This window comes from Manis javanica, chromosome X (assembly GCF_040802235.1).
Source record: "Manis javanica isolate MJ-LG chromosome X, MJ_LKY, whole genome shotgun sequence".
NCBI lineage: Eukaryota > Metazoa > Chordata > Mammalia > Pholidota > Manidae > Manis > Manis javanica.
In genome coordinates this window covers 73992726-74016169 of record NC_133174.1, presented here as the reverse complement: position 1 = coordinate 74016169, position 23444 = coordinate 73992726, and the positions used below count along the sequence as shown (strand labels likewise).

Here is a 23444-nt window from a genome sequence, read left to right as displayed (position 1 = left end):
GGGCACACAGTCTGTATAATTGGCAATATTTAATTCAGGCTTCAGAATACTATGCTCTGTTTCTTTGCTTTTATTTCTTTGAATAAAACATAAGGGAAAGAGGATTTGCCATTAGAAAAATAAAAATATGATATGGGTCATTATTTATTTATTTTCTCTGATGACATCTATTTAGCGTTAGGAGTGCTTCCATCTAGAGCAGTCCCTCTATAATACCCTGTAGAGGTGGTTTGTGGGAGGCAAATTCCCTCAACTTTTGCTTGTCTGGGAATTGCTTAATCCCTCCTTCATATTTAAGTGATAATCGTGCTGGATACAGCATTCTTGGTTCAAGGCCCATCTGTTTCATTGCATTAAATATATCATGTCATTCTCATCTGCCCTGTAAGGTTTCTGTTGAGAAGTCTGATGATAGCTTGATGGGTTTGCCTTTGTAGGTGACCTTTTTTCTCCCTCTGGCTGCCTTTAATACTCTGTCCTTGTCCTTGATCTTTGCCATTTTATTTATTATGTGTCTTGGTGTTCTCCTTGGGTCCCTTCTGTTGGGAGTTCTGTGTGCTTCCATGGTCTTGGCGACTATTTCCTCCCCAAGTTTGGGGAAGTTTTCAGCAATTATTTCTTCAAAGATACTTACTATCCCTTTTTCTCTCTCTTCTTCTTCTGGAACCCCTATAATGTGGATACTGTTCCATTTGGATTGGTCACACAGTTCTCTCAATATTCTTTCATTCATGGAGATCCTTTTATCTCTCTCTGCATCAGCTTCTCTGCGTTCCTATTTTCTGATTTCTATTCCATTAACAGCCTCTTGCACCTCTTCCATTCTGCTTTTAAGACCTTCCAGAGATTGTTTTGTTTCTGTATTCTCCCTCCCAACTTTATCCGTTAGCTCTTGCATTTTTCTCTGCATGTCCATCAGCATGGTTATGACCTTTATTTTTAATTCTTTTTCAGGAAGTTTGGTTAAATCTATCTACCCAGGTTCCCTCTCAGGGGATGTCTGGGTTATTCTTGTCTGTACCAAATTCTTCTGCCTTTTCATGGCAATAGAGGTAGTTGTAGGCAGTTGGCGCGGGTGTCAGCTGAGAGAACAAAGTCCCTTTCTGCTTGCCTGTCACCTTCCCTTCCGATGAGAACTGCAAACCCTAGCGGCTCATGCTGGGCAGCTGCGTGCAGGCAGGGCCTCTGAGTCTGGCCCATGCGGCTGTGGAGGAGGCTCTGTGTGGCTGCTGTGGGTGTGCCCGGTCTCAGACTGCTGCTCCGCTATGGTGGGGCCATGCCAGAGGGGGAATGGGTGGGAGGTTGTTTATCACTGTGAGGGGCCTCAGAGCTGTGCTGCCACCCAGGGGGTTACGGCACCCAGAGTTCCCCGGGATTCCCAGCTGCTAGGATGAGTGTGCCAGGACACTTCCATCCAACTGTGTCCTGTCCCTTTAAGATTTTCAAAAAGCACTCGCTTTTCTTTTTTCCCAGGGGCGCCAGCTGTGGGAACCCACTCACAGGTTTTACTGTTCCATTTCCCTAGTATCCAGCACACAAGGCACTGTGTGTCTGCACTCCTGGTGCGGATGACTAGGGCTTGGTATTTAGCAGTCATGGGCTCCCACTCCCTCCCTGCTCTGACTCCTCTCCTCCCACTGGGGAGCTGGGGTGGGGGGCACACTCAGGCCCCACCAGGCAGTGGCCTATATCTTACCTCCTTCATGAGGCATTGGGTTCTCGCAGGTGTAGATGTAGCCTGGCTGTTGTACTGTTTCTTCTGGTCTCTCTTTTAGGAATAGTTGTATTTGTTGTATTTTCAAAAATATATATGGTTTTGGGAGGAGATTTCCACTGCCCTAGTCATGCTGCCATCTTGACTCCTCCCCAGTCATTTTTTATTTAAAAATACAAAGGATACTTTAATGTTTGAAGACACATGTATTCAATATATGTTTATTGAAATGCAAGATGTAGATTACATGGCATTCACTATAGCTCCCTTATCTTGCTGATAATAAACTGAAAGCCAAGAGCAGTGTGGTGATCAGTTCAAGGTGACCCAACCAGTAAGCTACAGAGTCAAAGCCAGAACCTAGTACTGTTACTTCGTACTGTTCTTTCAACTGTACCACACTGTCATTTTTGTTTAACCTTTTTTAAACTTTGAGAGCATCCTCTTAACACTTTTAAAGTCAACATTTTCAAAATGTTTTGGCTGTTTTCATGGTCAAAATACATTCTCAAAATATTTCCATAGGGTGATGGGTGGGAAGGAGAGAGCCTTTCTCTGTGAAAATACAGGGTGGAAACATTTTGAAAATGCTATGAAAACATTTGGCTGCCTTAACAGCCTTAAAGAAAACATTTATTTTGGCCACAGTGACTAAAACATTTGTTTCCTTTGGAAATGCTTGCTTCCAAAATAAAGGTTTGTTTCTTTTTTCATATAGGAGCAAATATTTTAGTGAATAAAGCATTACATATTTTTGTATAAACTATTATTTGAATATTGATTATGGCCACTCTTAGTGACATCATTGTGCACAGAGGTTATTTTGTAAAGAAATTAGGGACCCTTGTATTATAAAACTCCCTGCCTTACACAGATTTAACATTCTGAGGTAGCAACTGTATTGTGACAAAATACCTACAAAAGTAATGAGAAACTAAGTCACCTTGTTAAGAAACGTGTCCTGTATAATGGTTACATCCATGCAAGTGAAACATCTGGATTAAAAGGCATTGTGTACATCAAATAGCCAGAAGACAGATAAGCTGACTATACTTCTCATATTTTAGGCTATAGTTTTATTTTCCTGTGGAATTATTCTTAAGAATTCTGTCTAGTCAGTGCATAATAAATATTAAGAAACTCAATTTGCTACTGCTTGAAGTTTACTTCTGATATTTAGCCTGACATCAGTTTATTTTGGCTAATGGTCCTCAACTCCAGTCGTCCAAATCCAGTTACCTAGAACTATACCCATGAATCCACACATGTATTGATGGCAGAGGCCTACCTACATCTACAAGTGATGGGGTTCCACTCTCTACCTAAAAACTCCACCAGTGTTAAGACTATCAGGTTTACAACACACCATTGCTCACTACATTTATAGTCTCACTGGGAAGGAAAATAGAACAGGAAGACAATTTTTATCATAGAAAAGAGTAACGTGGTGATTCCCAGTCCTAGCAACACATCAGAAATACCTGTGAGGCTTTTCAAAAACAACTGCCTAGCCCTACTCCAGACCTACTGAATAAAAGGAGCTGAGGAGATTATTATAAGATCTAACCAGCACATAGCCACTGAAACCCAGATAACTCTAAGAGGCTGAAGTATCTGGGTTTGTTCTGTTTCTATTAGAAACAAAAAAAGCTGACCTAAATCAACTGCTAGTTACCAGCATTGCATTTCTTGGCATTATTATTCAGATATAGTCAGATTATCTGACTATTTCTATTTCTGAGAGCCATCTCTTGTATTATCGTTTCCAGATTGTGAGACTAGTGATGCCACAGAGCTCTAAGATCCACAACAGCCCCCAGCACAGGGATCAGTAATGGACATTTACCTTTTTTCCTTTTCTGTGACATTCTGTAAAATTGGCATGAGCTTGGTTTTCCTTTAGAATGGGAAATTCAGTGCTTTCCTACCAATGAATTGGAGGTTGACCTAACAAGGCAGAAAGGAGATGTTTGTTCTTGTTATTTTTTCTATTTATGAAAAAAGGATAAAAAACAACTTGTTTCCATTTACAATGTATGTAATATAGATGTCCTGAAATTAAAACAAATGGAGGGGAAATAAATTGCAAAATGAGTCAGGGAGCATAAGGATGCACTCTGCAGTGACGTCCAAATGGTGTCAGGCAAGAAGAGTTTAAGATTCTTTCTAAAGTATACTGTGACTGCCTGGCTTTGATTACATAGCTTTTTCTTAAGTAAACATTAATGACAGAGCAAATATCCTTGTTGTCCAAAGAAGTTGTTTTCTACTAATTTTCTAGTCTGTTTGCTTTAAGGCCTAATACAAACCATACTAAGTAGACATTCTAAATAATTAGAAAGAATAGATTTTGAAAAGAGAGACTTTGAAATACCATCAACAGAAGAATTTGTGGCCTGTAACCACAGCAGGGATGGTCAGGGCCCTCCTTGAGGCTGACCCCAGCCCTCCTGCCTGCCCTCTGCCTTCTCTTTCATGCTCCCACCATTGGCTGGCAATCCAAGCCTGTGTTGCAGAATGCAGGCAGGCTTAGCCCAAGCCAGCTTGGAGTACTGCAGCCCAGGTCTGGGAGAGAGGTCCCCAGAAGTTCTGCCCAGACTCATGTGCTGCTGGTTGGGAAAGAGGAGCAAGGCCCAGTTCTAAGAAAAAAAGAAAATATTTTTCCAACGTTATTGCACAATGGAGCATTTGACTTCTAGGAAGACAATATATAATCACACATTGTTTGGAGAATATGTATTTTCCAGTCAGAGATATGAATGACAGTGAAGGGAGTTTAGCCTAAAATGTAATTTATGGAGTGAACTCATCTATAATCTTGACCATCCATATTGTCCAATATTGTTATTTGCTCATCATGATTCAGGCTGCATTCTTCCATAAACATGCATCTTCCATAAACATGCCAAACTTAAAAATGAGAAGTTTAGGTACTTTTTTAATGCTGCTGCTCTGGGAAGAATTAAAATCTGTATCATCAATCAACTAGTCATGAGCATCTAGTAGAGGCAAGGTCCAATATCAGGTGATTTAAATGAGGGACAATAGGAAATATAAAACATGAATTCTGTCCTTAAGTACTTTGGAAATGTAGGACACGAATTCATGAAAAGACATCTAACAACCCAGGAAAATGTGACATTAGACTTAAAGACAGGGTATTAAGTAAAGTATGAGGGCTATACAAACTGACCAACTGCCTCGTAGATATGTGCTTACATCATCAGGATGTGATGTAAGTGGGGAAAATTTCATTAATATGCCTCCTCTCCAGCTGTGGGTAATAATATGTAATTTTTAGTAAATACTTCCTATGCACTAGGAATTCTTCTAAGTTCTTTATGTATGTTGACTCATTCAATACTCTGAATAACATTATGAAGTATATACCATTATTGTCATTTGCATTTTAAAGATCAGGAAACTGTGGCTCCAGGGATATAAATGGCTTTCCTAAATCAAAAAGCTGTTAAGTTGGGGAACTGAGATCAGAGTCCAGGCAATTGGAATCCAGGTCCAGCACACTGACTAACTATGCTATACTATCTGGAGTTAGCACCTAAAATGTCCTAGAAAGATAAAGCTATAAGGAGCCTTACAGAACAGTTAGTGCAAATTATTCCTTCTACACACAAGGAAACTGAAGCCCAAACTGGTGAAATGGCTTTTGCCTATCTACGATCACACAACCTATTTGGAGAGAAACCATGGTTGCAAACCATGTTTACTGATTACCAGCCCATAGCTCTTTCCATAGCAATCATTATAATTCCTTTAAATATTTCTCTTTTGCTTCATTTTTCCAATCTGGACTATTGGAAATGATGCATGTCTATAATTAGTGAATTGAATTTGACCATGTACAAGCAAAAGTTAATGGAAATGTTGAGGTACAATATGTGATATATAAAGTGTGATAGATGACAGATGGAGAGATAGAGATATAAGTTGATAGATATAAAAATATAACATGTACAATACCCACCAAAAGTCTGAAAGTATATATTCTTATCCTCAATTAACAGATTAGGGATCTGAGGCTCATAAAGATTAGACAACTCGCCTAATGTCACACAGCTAGTAACAAAATCCAAAATCTGGTCTGCTTGACTCTAAATTCCCATGTTACTTGTACTGAGTAGTGGTTACAATTTGAAAACATTTTACAAATTTTACTCCATGGAGAATGATTTTTTTGTGCTTTTCCTTTATAATAAAGGTCATAATTTACTTTTTAAATTTATATGTGGTTATAAGAGATCATTTTATTATTGGACATTTTACTATTTTCAAAGAATTTTTTCATTAAAATGTACGCTATCAGGCAGAAGAGAAATTGTTAAAACTAAATTCTCATTGGATAGTTTATAGTATGGGACTGTTGTTTATACAAATGTCAGCTTGAAAAATGAATACAAGTAAACAATCTTATACACATGCTCTATGAAAGAGCTGCATTCTGAATTATCCAATTAAATAGATATTTAGTGAGAACCTAGCTAGCTGGTGCAAAGTGCTCTGCAAGAGCTCCTCACCACATTAGGCCCACATGGCCAGTTCTGTGTGGGGCTTACCAAATTCATTCTTGAGCCCAGCACAGTTCCTGGCATAACATCTTATCCACAAATGTAGATTGAGTGAATTATAGAATAAGTTATGCCCAGTTCACAAAATCCAACAGAAAATAGTGTGTAACAGGCTATTGTTACAGTTGAAATGACTATAGCCAGACAAATTACATTTAAAGTGAGTCCCATTCCAATGAACCCAATTCCAATGAAGTAGTTTGTCTTCCTCTGTGAAAAGTGGAAAAACCTAAGTGTTTATGTTTAGCTAATTTCCATATTCTGATTGGAAAAGCCCAAAACAGATGCATCCTGATCTCAGTACTTTTCATTTCCTTTAAAAAAGAATAGTATGTGTTAAAATAAGGTTATCTACACATTCTAGTCCCCACAGAAATTAGAAAATTCAGTCCCACACTGCTCCTGAACAAACTCTTCACTGTTCCTTCCGTTTTAGATCTCAGCTAAGGAAAGTCTTTAATTTCATTGTATAGCTCATTATTATGAGTTTTGTTACTCTTGTTGGGTTATTAAAAGGAGGGAAATTAACATCTGACAAAATTACACCTACTATGTGTCAAGCATTATGATAAGGTTAACATCAACTTCATTTCATTCTTTAAATAATCTCATGACTACTATCCTCCCTATTTTAAGGTAAGAAACTAAGCATCAGGGAGGCTAACTTGCTGAAACCCAGCCAACAGATCCAGACTGTAACCCTCATCTGTTTGACTCTAAATCCACTATATCGTGTGCATTTCTTTCTCAGTCTAGTGTGAGACATGACTTTTCCTTCCTTAATTTCTAATGAACAGAAGAACACCTCCTCAGAGTGGAAGAAAAAAACTCAACAATAACAGAACAGAATAAACACAGGGTTGAAGGGGGAAATTGTGCATGGGCATCTCACCTGAGGCATGAAACATCCTGTTTTTCAATACAAAATCACTGTATCTGTATATCCTAAGTATAGGTTGTTGGGCTATTAATACCATATATGACTGTTCTACACATTATTGCCTTTAAAATAGCTAAAATAAGTGATGGAGATAGAGTTTCCTACCCCCCTTTGCTCTTCAATATGTCATGTGTATAGATGTACCTGTGTGTGTATAATTTTAACCTGTTTGATAATAGTATTTTGAACCCTATATAATATGCAGATTAGGATAAAAAATTAAAATCCTTTAATTTTATGAGCACGTCTCCCATTTGATCTATGTAACCAGGTTATGAATTAAAAGGACATAAATTTAACAAATGTTCTTAAAAGTATGCCATAAATGTTGCTAATCCTTTTAAAAATAATTTCAACTTACAGGTTATAGTAAATTTAAAGCAAATTTCCATAAGCCATAAACATTTAAAAATCTGACCAGTTATAGATAACTTGGATAAAGGCAAATCAGATAAAGGGAGCTAGGACTTCACACTGAGTAGTTTTTAAGTTACATGACAGAAGCCAAAAAGTGGACTATCAGTATCACACCTGTAAACCTGGTGTAAACAAAGAAATAAAGAAATGATTTAACAACTAAGGATGAGTTGGAAGAAAACTAGGGAGAAGTGGAGCTGGTTCAGAGGAAGGAGTCAGTGAAGCCTTGATAGAGGAAAGGAGCCCTGTGCCAGGTTTCAAGGTTAGATGGGAACTGGGCAGGAAGAGGATGCATGGTAGACATATTCCAGACGAAATTACCGAGAAGGAATGAAGTGTCTTGGGCCCAGATAGAAGACAGGCCTGTCAGGTAAAAGTGAAGGTACGATGGGAACAGTGGAAGTAAGAATTTGTTGTGTAGGTGCCAGGCACACGTCTGAGGGTTTTATATTATGTCACTTCATTCTGACAAAAATCCTGAAACTTAGGCCTAGTTTAATGATCTGTTCAAGGTCACACAACAGGTAGTGGCAGAGCAAGAATTTAGAATCTATGAAGCATGATTCCAGAGTTTGTGCAATTAGCCACTGCAATGATACATTAGAGGAAAAGCTTATTCAAGTGAACAGAAATAGGTAGCTATTTTTTTTCTGGAGTCAAAAATTAAGCTTTTCAATGTTAGTAAGAGAAAGAAAATGCAGGAAAAACAGGTAAAAAACTAGGCATGTTCTCTCAAGACTTTTTAGTATTTATTACTTATGGGCAATGTGATTTACTACAAACTATAAATAAGTTGAAATGTATTCTTAAAAGAATTAAGAGCATTTACAGCACACTTTAAATGGATCTATTAGATTTATAACCTTTTAATTCATAATCTGATCACATCAAGTGGGAGAAGAGCTCGTAAATTTAAAAGATTTTAATTAGCCTCTTTTTATCCTAATCTGCATATTACATAAATTTTGAAATACTATTATCAAACAGAGGTTAAAATTATACACACACAGCTATATCCATACACGTGACATATTTAAGAGCAAAGGTGGGTAGACAGCTCTATCTCCATCAACTCTTTATTTCAGCTATTTTAAAGGTAATAACATGTAGAACAGTCATATACAGTATTAATATCCCAAGAATCTGTACTAAGAAATGTCATCCACAATTACCATTATTCAATTTGGCATACTAAAATATATGGCCATATCCAAAATATGTTTAAGAATTATGTTTGGGGTTTATGACATTAATTTTCAAACCACATATATTCTCCTATATCTATCTATCATAGGACAAACTGCAACCATTGTAATATAATGGCACTTTTCATAATTAAAGATAAATGTCTTTATTCTTTAAATTCTTTGATTTTTCTATAAAACAATGACCACTTAGAAGAAAAAGGTGAATAATGTGTGCAAAATTATGATTTAAACTTTCCCCCACTTCTTTCTAAAGAAAGCAGCCAAAAAATTGAATAAGTCAGGGTGCCTTTGAAGATATTTAATTAAAATCTAATCCCACATTCTTAAAAGCTCAGATAAATTAAGCTGTCATTCAGGAGATTTATGAATTCACATTTGCATATTACATACAGTTCATCAATTACTCATGTTTGAAAGCAATGCCTTTCCCAGGGTGCTGAACTGCCAACAGTGCCAACAGGCACATGCAACCCACAGACCCATACTCCCGGTACCGGTACCTCAGAGAAAGCCATTTCCACATGGTCCTTCGTTTGCACATCCACAGCGTTCCAAGCATTTTTAGGAAACTATGACTCTTGTTTGATGGATTCTATTCAGCTGCATTTGTTCAAAAGAGATGAACATTTTACTTAATCTTGGTACAATTTTATAGTGGTGGCAAGTCAGCCCTTCTTCCAACTGGTTTTAAAATTTCAGTGAAGACACACAGTCACCTCTGAGCTTTGGCATATGAAGACAAAGTGGTTCAGCTGAAAATATTCTCTTGATAGAATAATTAATAGAAGGCAATCATTTGTTTAGCATGGCATATTTAGGTAAGGTACATAAAAGTAAAAAATATATATCTGTGTGTATACATATATGTAATACATATATACACATACACACCAAAAGACAGAGACAGAGAGAGGTGAAAATATCAAAGTACACAGCTGCTCACTCAGAATACGCAGAAAGGTTTAAGATGTGGCAAAAAATAAGATGCCCAATACTTTTCTCAACTACAGTTTTTCTTAAAGACTATTTTTGGATTTTAAAAAATGGCAAGTCATTAATAGTGTGATCACTATAAGCAAACAGATACAGAGACACATTTTACTCATGAGCTATAAACTGTTACAGGAGACCTTCAACCTTCTGTACATACTGAAAAGAGAGGTCACTCCAGTTGTCCTAACGGGGAAAATGATATGCTTACTAGGCACCACATGTAACAAAAAGAAAGAAGCAATCTAAATGACCTAAGAGGTAAGCTGTTTCCAGCATAGATTAACAGTTGCCACAATATTTTGCATGGGTCTGTATCTTAAGACTCAATATATTTGTTTCCAAACAACCACAGGCTGTAAAAATTGGTGCTTGAACCAGGATCTCTTCTTTCATACACAATACCTTCCCCTCTTTTTCTAAAATTTGTCATCAGTTCCTTTATCATTAGAAATCAGAAAACTCCCAAACTTGTAGCAACTGGAAAATTTATATTATCTTCTCTCATTTATTTTATATATTTAAGCCTGTGCATTTGTGTGAGTACACACCACAGCAAATGACACAGAAATTCAATTCCATAAAGATGTTTTGAGTGTTCACTGGGTACAAAACACCGTGTTAAATGTTGTGGGGAATATAAAGATGCATTACACATGGTTAGAGCTCACAGTCTAATAAGAAGTATATACATGTATACTAATGACTAAAATCTTGACATAAATAATACATTTGAGCACAAAAGAGAGGCAGAAATATCCAACCTGAACAGATCAAAGGAGATGGTATTTGATGTGGTCTTTAAAGATGAGTAGGTTAAAAGACTGTTTCATAAATGCGCATGCCTTGTAGAGGGGCCATGCTAATCTTTCTCCGTATCATTCCAATTTTAGTATATGTGTTTCCGGCAAAAACACATCATCAGAACTAGCTTGAGAATTTGGCTAATGTTCAAAGCAGTAAAAAGACCAATAATAATATGTGAGATAAACATTATAATTTCTTGTTACCTATTTTCCATGGTATATACAGATGGTTTTTACTATAAATTGTACTTTTATGTAATATAAAATATTGACCATTAGCCAATCTTAAAGTCCACTGCCATTGAGTATTAGCTTGATGCTGGACAATAGCTGGATTATAAAGACAGCAGTAGTGGATTTATTCTATAAAAAACAGTCTCCGCCTTTTATTCCTATCATCCTCTTAAATTTGCAATATCCTGACTTCCTCTAACAGGTAATAGAAATAGGTATGTATTACTTTTTGTCAAATAAGTTTAATGTAAAACATTCTCATAAGAGGTAATATTTTTACTATCTGGAATGGAAATAAATAATAGTACAGAACAAAATATTAAGTGTGCGTGTGTAGTATCACTCTCCTTGGCTATAATTTGACCCTGAAAAAAAGTACTTGAGTGTGGGTCTGAACAAAAGAATCTCTCATGGGTTATCAGGTTAACAATATTAGCAAAACAACAGTTTTTCAATGTGTCCAGTGCTCCAGCATTCAGTATTGGTTTTTCAAGCCTTCTTCAGATCCTCCACCACTAAACCCTATTAAAACTACCTGGACTTCAACTGTAGTTGTATTATAGTCAGAAAAAAATCTATATGGACAGATTTTTAGAATAATTATTCATTATAACAATTCAACTAATTAAATAATGTCTGCAATATTTTATTTTAAATAATGCAGTATAGGAGGATATGAATAACATGGGGTTAGTATATCTGGACAGTTAGCGATCATTTACCAGTATAATATTTTTGCCTTACAAAAACACAGGTCTTAAATCATTAACTCTTATTGACAGCTAGAAGTTGTCTTATTACAATATTTCTCCCTACATGAAGGGTAATGTATCCTGCCTGCCAATTGTCTATCTTTAAGAAAAACATGTATCTCCGCACTTTTAGGGAAAAAAACGTTAAACACTACATACCCAATTCACACATTTTTTGTAGTTCAAAAATTATATTTTTAGAGTCACAGAGCCCTAATAATGAATAATGTCTTACTGAATTACTAGAAAACAGTTCTTCATTTCTTATGCTTATTGTGGTAAACTCGTAATTTCTTATACGGAGGAAAATATTTCCTAGGTGAAAAAGTATAGCGGAATTCAAAGGGAATTCAAGTATTCAATTCTGCTAATAAATAAAACTGCCATAAATCCAAATAATAAGATATTTTACCAGATATAGATCAATCAATTCTAAGTTACTATTCTAAACATTAATTAAAGCCAACTGGTGAATTAAGAGTTGTTGGGAGCCAGAAAAGGGGAACAAAGCCTCTCAAACATTCACTACAAAATAAAACATTAAGGTGACAAAACTCACAACATTGTCAGTATTCTAAGTTCATTTTTAAATATGTCTTAAGGATAGGGATAATATAAAAATATTTTATGCTAGTAATGTGTGAGCTGTACAAGATATCTGCTCAATTTAGAGAGTATTTTGATATATTGGTTTTGTTCTAGTTCAATAGTTACAGAAATCTATAAATTCAACTCCAGTTCTAACTGCATCATTGGATTAAAAAAGAAACTTTAGCTCAGCTTGCGGTTTAGTAAAAATAATAATGATAATAATTTGGAGGGTTGGATCCTACAAATTAGTAAGGCCCACTGAGTTCTTATATAATGATTTGGTTTAGTTCAAATCCTTGGTTTAGATAACAGCAATAGGCTAGGTTAATGACTTAATTACAGCACTGTGCAAAAACATCTTTTGTCTTTCGACACATAATGTGCATTTTGTATTAAGCATAACATCCTTCCACACTACGCTGATTTTCATTTTATTTCCTCTTTGTATTTTTTTATCTAACAAAACTACCTTGAAATAAGCTTATGGAATAAATATGCTACATGATAATTGTCTTCAAGAATCTGATGACATTATTGTATGACATATGACTGGCTGCATAGCTTCTGTGTTGCAAAAGGCCTCACCTAACAAGAAAGATAAATGCTCTGTCCACTGTGAAACCCTTTCTGTTGTTTAGGGAGGAAAGTCATTGAAAATGACAAGAAGAATGACAATCAAAATATAGACATTAAAAGTGCTTAAATACATACATTGATAATCCATACTGTACTAAAAGAAGCACAACAAATAGTGTATTTTCTAAATTAAAACTTTAAGGAATGTCATAATTCTTGTCCTAAGCACACCTAAATAGGAAGCCTTTTTACCACTTTTTTGCAACATCTCACTATAAGCGCCCATCAATTTTTCTGTCAAGAACCCTGTTTCAATCAAAATAAGACTAACAGTGCCACAGAAGAACATCAGTGAAATCTGTAACTTACTGAGAGCATCTGTCAGGACATAAAGAAACACAGTTTAGGTAAGAAACAGATATTGTTAAATTCTTGTTCTCAAAGATGGAAGATAAGGCAATAAAAATCATGGTTCATTCAAGTTGATGTAGCAAATCTTTATTAAATTATTACTATTTGCTGTTGATTAGCACTCACTACAGATCCAGTAGAATTTGGAAACTTTACACACAAACACATACAAATAGTATGTATATGCACACATTCCACATCAGCAGAGCTTAGAAGAATCCATGACATGTGGTAAACTCCTGATGTTTATTGAATTACTTGATTATCTAAACCACTTTAATGTTCCACAGGCAACTCCCTAAAAATTTATTGTCATTTCTCCTCTGCCAACAATATTATCTTCTAACTGCTAGTCTTTATCACTTTGTCCCCACCTGCCCTTCCTAAACCATATAGGCTAAATAAAGAGGCTAGCCTTTAATTTCCAACACATGAGACAGTATCACATCATAACTGTCTTTGGGGGTTTGTTGCATTTTGAATACAAGTCTTTACAATGCTGAGACGATACACTCCCTAACCTGGTTTCATGAGTTCATTAATTGCTGAGAGTAACAAGCTTGGAGTCAGCATATAGAATAGTATTCTGCAGACATCTTTCCTAGAAATGACATGAGTTTATACCTTTAGCAAAAAGCTCAAAAATAATTGGAAATATGCCCACTAGCTTTCAACTGACATCAAAATGAACAGAGTCTCTAGTACCTTAAAAGAAAGAACTGGAGTTAAGTAAGTAGAGACTTGCTCAGTTAAAAATATAATAAGGACAAATAGTAGATGGTATACCAAGAAATACTAACAAGAAAAGATTAAAATGAATGAAATGGGGAATAGCTTACAAAGTCGCAAATATAGCCAGAAAAAGGAAATTCCCTAAATGATATCCCATATTTAGAACATTACTGTAGTCAGCAATAAATCTAACAACAAAATTTAAATCATGGCACTTTGTTTATTATTCTCTACATTCATCATCGAACCACTGATGAACTGGACCCTTAATCATTCCTTAGTACACATTTTGAGATTGAAGATAGTGTCCAAATAAGAATGCCATAAACAAAAATTGATTTTGTAATACTTTCACACCTTTTCTTCTTAACCAGAATAGGAATTTTCTAATGATTTCTAGTTGATGATAACAAGAAACAGTAAGATAATCAGGGGGAAAAAGGGGGGGAGTGCAGCATCATTTCCGCTGGGAACATGATTTTATCTTTAGAACATTTTCTAAATTACAAGATTGTGTTTTTGAATCCAGTTCCTCCTACATGTAAAAAGTACAACAGCTGTAAGAGCTTGAGAAAGGCTCACCAACAATAATCTATAGTTATAAAGTAGGTAGCCAAATTTTACCATCCAAAAATCCATCCATGTAGCCTACATCTACAGTATTAGATTTACATTTAGATTGTACAGCCATGGGGACCCACATAGAACAGTCTTGAAATCTTCCAAACTTCCTGCCCAAAATGGGCAAAATAAAGTAATTCTCTAAAGATGTTCATGATTACCTTCAAACGTCATGGTAAAGGAAACGAATGACAGAAAGACAAAACAAGTACCTGATTCCATATCTATATTCTACTATACAGAGAACGCTGAGTGCAAAGGTTTTCAGGTTATCCATTCTAAAAAGCACTGAAAAGGAATATATTTAAGCAAATCTATCGAGATTAAAAGTAGGGAACTTTAAGGTAATACATTCCCAGGGAACCCCAAGGGAATAAATACTCTAAACCATCTTTTAAAAGCCAGTTGGAATAAAATTGAGAAGAATAAAACAATAGAAAGAATCAATGAAAGGATAAGCTGGTTATCTGAGAAAAAAATAGATAAACCCCTAGGCAGCTTTATCAAGAAAAAAGAGAGTCTACACACAAACAGAATCAGAAATAAGAAAGGAAAAATCATGATGGACACCACAGAAATAGAAAGAATTATGAGAAAATATAATGAAAAATTATATGCTCACAAACTGGATAATGTAGAAGACATGGAAAACTTTCTAGAAAAATACAACCTGCCAAGGCTGACCAAGGAAGAATCAGAAAATCTGAACAGATGAATAGCCAGCAAGGAAATTGAATGAGTAATCAAAAAACTACCTGAGAACCAAACGCCTGGACCAGATGGTCTCACTGCTGAATTTTATCAAATATACAGTGAAGACCTAATACCATCCTCCTTAAAGTTTTCCAAAAAGTAGAATAGGAAGGAATATGCTGAAACTCATCCTACGAGGCCAGCATCACTCTAATACCAAAACCAGGCAAAGACACCACAAAAAAAGAAAACTACAGACCAACATCCCTGATGAATATAGATGCAAAAATTCATCCCTGATGAATATAGATGCCTAAAGCAAACCAAATTTAAAAATACATAAAAAAATTCATCCCTGATGAATATAGATGCCTAAAGCAAACCAAATTCAAAAATACATAAAAAGATCATCCATCATGACCAAACAGGATTTATTCCAGGGATACAAAGATGGTACAGCATTCACAAATCCATCAACATCATTCACCACATCAACAAAAAGATGGACAAAAATGAGATGATCATCTCCATAGATGCTGAAAAACATTCAACAAAATTCAACATCCATTCATGATAAAAACTCTCAAAAAAATGGGTATAGAGGACAAGTACCTCAACATAATAAAGGCCATATATGACAAACCCACAGCCAACATTATACTTAACAGCGAGAACCTGAAAGCTTTTCCTTTAAGATTTGGAACAAGACAAGATGCCCACTATCCCCACTTTTATTCAACATAGTTCTGGAGGTCCTAGCTGGGGCAGTCAGACAACATAAAGAAATAAAAGGCATTCAGATTGGCAAGGAAGAAGTTAAACTGTCCCTATTTGCAGATGACATGATATTGTACATAAAAAAAAAGAATCAACTCAAAACTACTATATCTAATATCTGAATTCAGCAAAGTTGCAGTATACAAAATTAATACACAGAAATCTGTTGCATTTCTATACACTAACAATGAACTAGCAGAAAGAGAAATCAGGAAAATAATTCCATTCACAATTGCATCAAAAAGAATAAAATACCTAGGAATAAACCTAACCAAGGAAGTGAAAGACCTATACCCTCAAAACTACAAAACACTCATGAGCATAATTAAAGAAGACACCAATAAATGTAAACACATCCCGTGCTAATGGATAGGAAGAATTAATATTGTCAAAATGGTCATCCTACCTAAAGCAATCTACAGATTCAATGCAATCCTTATCAAAATACCAACAGCATTTTTCAATGAACTAGAGAGCAAACAGTTCTAAATTTCATATATAACCACAAAAGACCCTAAATAGCCAAAGCAATCCTGAGAAGGAAGAATAAAGTGGGGATGATTACACTCCCTGACTTCAAGCTCTACTACAAAGCCACAGTAATAAAAACAATTTGGTACTGGCACAAGAACAGACCCACTGATCAGTGGAACAGACTAGAGAGCCCAGATATAAACCCAAGCATATATGGTCAATTAATATATGATAAAGGAGCCATGAATATACAATGGGGAAATGACAGCCTCTTCAACAGCTGGTGTTGGACAGCTACATGCAAGAGAATGAAACTGGGTTATTGTCTAACCCCATATACAAAAGTAAACTCAAAATGGATCAAAGACCTGAATGCAAGTCATAAAACCATAAAACTCTTAGAAGAAAACATAGGCACAAATCTCTTGAATATAAACACGAGCAACTTTTTCCTGAATGTATCTCCTTGAGCAAGGGAAACAAAATCAAAAATGAAGAAATGGGACTACATCATGCTAAAAAGCTTCTGTACAGCAAAGGACACCATCAGTAGAACAAAAAGGCATCCTACAGTCTGGGAGAATATATTTGTAAATTACATATCCGAAAAGGGTTTAACATCCAAAATATATAAAGAACTCACATGCCTCAACACCCAAAAAGCAAATAACCCTTTTTAAAAAATGGGTGAAGGATATGAAGAGACAGTTCTCCAAAGAAGAAATTCAGATGGCCAACAGGCACATGAAAAGATGCTGCTCCCCATTGCTAATTATCAGAGAAATGCAAATTAAAACCACAATGAAATATCACCTCACATCGGTTAGGATGGCCAACATAGAAAAGACTAGGAACAACAAATACTGGCAAGGATGTGGAGAAAGGGGAACCCTCCTACACTGCTGGTGGGAATGTAAACTAGTTTGACCATTGTGGAAAGCAGTATGGAAGTTCCTCAAAAAACTCAAAATGGAAACACCATTTGACCCAGGAAGTCCACTCCTAGAAATTTACCCTAAAAATGCAGGATCCCAATTTCAAAAAGACATATGCACCCCTATGTTTACCGCAGCACTATTTACAATAGCCAAGAAATGGAAGCAACCTAAGTGTTCATCAGTAGATGAATGGATAAAGAAGATGTGGTACATATACATAATGGAGTATTATTGAGCCATAACAAGAAAACAAATCTTACCATTTGCAACATGGATAGAGCTAGAGGGTATTGTGTTCAGTGAAATAAGCCAGAAGAAGAAAGACAAGTGTCAAATGATTTCACTCATCTGTGGAGTATAAGAACAAAGCACAAACTGAAGGAACAAAACAGCAGCAGACTCACAGAATCCAAGAATGGACTAACAGTTACCAAAGGGAAAGGGGCTGCAGAGGATGGGTGGGAAGGGAGGGAGAATGGGAATATGGGGCATTACGATTAGCACACATAATGTAGGGGGGCGCACAGGGAAGGCAGTATAGCACAGAGAAGACAAGTAGTGGCTCTATAGCATCTTACTACACTGATGGACAGTGAATGTAATGGGATATGTGGTGGGTACTTGATAATGGGGGGAATCTAGTAACCACAATATTGCCCATGTGATTTTATATTAATGGTACCAAAAAAAAAAAGCCAGTTGGAATCAAGTCAGGGCACAGAAGTCTAAAGGCATCAACTTGATATCCCATATCACTATGTACATATCTCTTCCAGATTGCCAAAATTATGGTAAATTTAATCGGATCTAGTGCCCCTTATTTTGAAGAGCCTCTAAGTGTTTACTATAAATTACAGTATCTGGTTACTTAGGAATGTCACAAGTTCAAAGCCATAGCCTTGGGTGCTCCAAACACCTAAGCATGACCTGATGGGCCCCCCTGGCTCCTTTCAAAACTGAATGGCTGGGATCATGCTAGTATCTCTAATGGTATTAAGACAGTGAGTCTGTGAAGGAGACAAATGTAACTCCCTTCTTGTTTGGACATGGGCAACCATAGAATTCTCTGTCCCTACTTCTTTTCTTAAAAGGATAAAAGAATTTCAAGTATACCTTAAGTCCCCATTTGTGGTTTCAGATTTAGTGAAATTTTATGTCATATCAAATATTTTGCTATTTATCTCTTTCTGAATTCAAAGCTACACTATATTTAAAGTTTTCTGTTTTCACTATGGTCAGAAATTGAATATTATCATGGAAAACCCCTGAGAAAAACTACCCATATTCTTTCTTACAGGGAAAAAAGGCAGTACAAGTTCATAAAATTATTTAGTTTTAGATTAGATTTGCAGAAATTTAGGAGTCAAGAAAAAGGGTAATACTGAGTTCAGCTCTGTTCCTTTCTTAATAATTCATATTTCATTTTATATTACAAGACTTCACCTTTCAGTCACCTTTATTCATTATAAGTCTTCCTATTTTCAGCAGCCAAAAGATATGTCTTTCTATCACCTATCTACCTGCCATCCCTGACCTTTATCTATAGCTGTCTTAAGGCATTTATACTCTTTACCTTTTATTTAAGTCATCAGTGTATAAATACATGAATTATTTCTCCTACTAGATTCATCAAGGGGCAGGTAGGAATTAATTCTGTACCCACATATACTCCAATAATGCTCAGTACTATTATTTTAATATTATTGTATACATGAAAACATAACTATAGATATAGGCTGGAAGATAGTAAACATGTTTCTCAAGGCACAATAATTAACAGGGAAGTTCAGGGAGTGGGATATAGATTTTTACCATCAGAATCTGCTCAAAATGACAATTTAAATTATGCTTAAAGTCCTGTAGTTGAATATCTTTCCATAATATACTAGAACAATTTCATACTTTTATAGGTACAAGTTTACAAGTAAAATGGGATATTTCTCAGATGACCATAAATCTATATTTTGCTATAATTTATGAACATAACTAACCATTGTGCCACACCAAAGATGCAGAGAGCAAATGAAATGAAATATGTACTAAGCCTGAGATATTTCTTGAGTTGTCTTATCTTGCCATGTTCTCCTCAAAGCTAAGTACAATTCCCTAGAGAAATTAGTGTTTTTCAATTAAACATGCTTTTGCTGTTCCATTACCAAGAATTTCTTACCAGGTCCAGAAGATGAGCAAGACATCCAAATACCATTTAAAAGTATGTATTATGCAAATATATATAATTGTACATAATTTATGGTTTTATATATAATATGTAACTATATATTATATATAATGTTTATATATTAAATATATATGTGCATTTTTAAAAACCATTGTGATAGGAAGCAGCTTATAATGACGAATAAGCATTCTGTGATTCTTCATGGTAACTGTGAACTTGTGCACTTATTTGCAAAAAGGAGTGAAGAATGTATTAGCTAGGTGAATGACACATGTGCAATCTCCCTTCTGCAAAAATGTTCTCATTTCAATGGCAAAGTCTTATAATGCCAACTGATTTTCAAATTTCAGTTTTGTATTCTCTAGTATTATTTTCCCCTTCAGTACCTGCATTGATTTCACTCTATTCATTGTGTTTTTGCATCAGTGTGATGCAAAAAAATATGACAACCAAACATCACTCCCAAGAAAGGAATGTGCTCTGTTCTATGGATAATATTCATTTCATACAAAAATACAGTGAAGAGACACACTATTCAAGTCAAAATGTGCAAATGAGGTACTCTTCTTATATGTTTACAGTTGAAATCTGTTATTTTCTTTCTTTTTTATGCTCTATCTTAAAGCATTTGTTATATCATTAGTATTTTCAATTAAATGGAAAATCAACAATGCTTTTTTTGGCTGTATGCATAGATGGAAACTCTTCAGTGATATTTCCATGTTGATAGCCTCCTGTGAATTCTAAAGTATTTGGTCAAGGTTCTGCTAATATTTTCCAAAATAATTAATTTTCGTCTAAGCAGTGTCGAGTCTTTATTATTTTTCTATAGGGGATAAAAAAAACTTATCCAGTGAAAAATAAACCAAAGCTTTGAAAGGGTAAATGTCAAAAGCAAATTAGACCTCTGATGACATGAACTCCAAGGAAAATCAAATACAATACTTCTTCTATGAATTTGTAATGGCATACCAGAAAGCAAAGAATAAGATAAACATTTTCTCTGTTTGTTTTTCACTTTCACAGAAACTCCATCATTATATGCTTTTAGATGGTCACATTTCGCTGACATTTACAAACATTTCATGTTGATCTTACATGGGTCACATCAATCATCTATACAGTTTCAATGACACTTTGTTAAATAAACTGTCATGAAAGATTTATAGAGAATTTGATAAAAGTAAAGAAGATGTAGTTTAGCTTTTAAAGATGCATTACCCTTTTCTGAGGTGCGATATCACTTCTAAAACACCATTAAGCTTTTCTGGCAATAAGTAAAGAAAGAAAAAATACCACTATCCCACGCTTTTATTTGCGTAACACTCTGCTTTCAAACATTGGAGGTGGGAGGGGGAAGGAGAACCCCCCCTCCAATTCAGTACTACTTGGATTAAACAGTTGTGTATTGGTCCCATTTTAAGAAACATTACATATTAACAGCATTCAGAATTTATTCACTAAAGAATAATTAAATAAATGAGACCTTAACGCATTCATGCAAACAAGTGCTTCCCTCATACGCCTGAATCTTTGTATTCTGAACTGGGCAGTATATGATGACAACGGTGAAAGAAGTTATTCCTCACATATTATTGAGTAAAGCGAAGGAAATGAACATTCAAGTGAAGGAAGGTTAGTAAACAGCTACACTGCAACTCACAGATTTTTTAACAGGAATAGTTACAACATGAGAGCATTTAATTCAATGCTAAGCTATCACTTGCCTTAAGCACCTGGTTAGTTTTCTGCTTTTCTTTTCCATTAAATTAAAAATGCGGGTTACTTTGACCTAGGCTTGTAAAGAGTCACTCAGTCTCTAGCAATTTGTACAAGGCAATCAATAATGAGGTCACATTACAATTATGTTTGCATACATATTTCAGTTGTATACAATACAATTATATATCTCATTATGGTGGAAGAGTAGGCAACAAGGTTCTTGTTACTACCATGGTTCTCATTTTTTCATTTACTAAAATTTATATGAATTTATTGAAAGGTACTGATTGAGAATATTATTTTCCAAATCGTGGCACTGTTCTAGTCTCCCATGTAAGTTTCCTTGCTTACTGCTCTACTTGCTGACAGATTTGGGCTATTTCCCTTGCTATCAGTTCTCAGGAAAAATTTAAAATCTTCTATATCAGTGTGCTTTGTTGCATGTAAAACAAGGATACATTCTTGTAATAAAAATACATAATTTTACATTTTTAGACCATTATATTTAAAATGACAAACTATATATGCTAGAGCACAAGAATGTAAGGGCTTTGTACACAATCTTGTGTATGTTAAGTACATTCTATATATTCAAGGTTAAGGTTTGTATTGGTCATGTTTCTAAAGATGAGATTTCACCTGCAGTGTAATGAAATACATGTTCTTAGAATGAGCTCTATTATAATAGAATTCAACTCTACGTGATGGATTCTTTATGAGAAAAGCCCAGAGAAAACTTACATTCTAAACATAGCATTCATAATTCATTTACACATAACAATTTGAAATTTAGTAACCTCATAGTGCTAAAATGGTGTTCTATATAGAGATAACATGTAGAAATATTTTTCTATTTCAAAGACCATATTTTTCTTTTGATAACATTTACTAAGTTACTGTTACACCCTTTAATATCAAAATATCTTTTTCTTAGGCTTCTTTAAGAAACCACAGTGATCTCTATTATCTTTTATTCAAGTGATGGCAAGCTTTTCATCTTTTCATTCTCTTTTATTTTTAAATAACCAACTCTTCTTCATTTGCTATGAAATCAGGGGAGAAGTTTCTGAGTTGTTAAGATTGTAGTGGGAGCAAACTTAATTTTCAAATTAAGGCTTGACTGAAAATTCATTTCTTGAAACACATTTTGAGAATCACTGGACAATTTCATAGTAGTTAAATAGTAAGTAATGAGGAAATTAATAATAATATACAAGGAAAGCTTTATCTTATAGCCCTCTAAAAAGAAATTCAAGATTCTGTTAATGGCATTTTCATTTATAAAAGAGAATTTGAGTACAGGAACATAACTTTGAGAGTAAAAATGCTAAACACTCTACTTTATAGAACCATATCTACATGCTTATTATGATGCCAGACTGTTTTCATTACAAAACTAATGCCATTCTAATCATTAGATTCGTTAAATCAAAATTAAGGGGTCTCTGACTTGCTGAACGAAATTAAACACTATCTAAGAAAGCAGAAGTAACAAAGAATGATTCAGGGCATCTTAATTACCTTCAATATTTACAAGTTAAGTTTGCTAAGTTAAAAGTCAGTAAAATATATTTGCATCCTATGTTAGTTTCTCACTAAAACTTAGAAGTAAGTAAAATATGTTTGAATCCTCATGAATCTGAATGAACAAACAGAAAACCTATAGCATGGAGCCAGGTTACACAGTGGGGGCTCAAAGGATGTTTTAAAATAACTGAAAGAATTCCCTCAGAAAGCATTTAAAAGAAGCAGTTGAAGTTGTTGCCAAAGTGTGATTAACCCTTTTATAAATGTGTGTGAGTAGCATGCATATGACTTAATGATCTTTAAGAGTTCATATAGAATACAGTCAATGGTTCTGTAACATCTTTCTAAGTTGACAGGCAGAAACCTCACTAGTTTGGGTGAGCATTTAATAATGTAGGTAACTGTTGAATCAGTCTGTTGTATTTCAGATATACAATATGTAGTACTACATATCAACTACACTTCTATAAAAAAGAGTACATACAGCTTCTATGAATGTCTCTTCCAATCTACCATTTAAGCTTCAAGTAGAAGCCAATTTTACATTGATAAAACA

At 35.0% G+C, this 23444-nt stretch overlaps 1 protein-coding gene and 1 pseudogene across 2 annotated transcripts in view; both read right to left on the bottom strand.

The window, feature by feature from the left end:
- The window catches only part of DACH2 (dachshund family transcription factor 2), a 722046-nt gene that overhangs the window by 464406 nt on the left and 234196 nt on the right, over nucleotides 1-23444 (bottom strand). The gene's annotated exons all lie outside the window — the stretch shown is intronic.
- LOC118969874 (U6 spliceosomal RNA) lies at nucleotides 10674-10772 on the bottom strand (annotated as a pseudogene).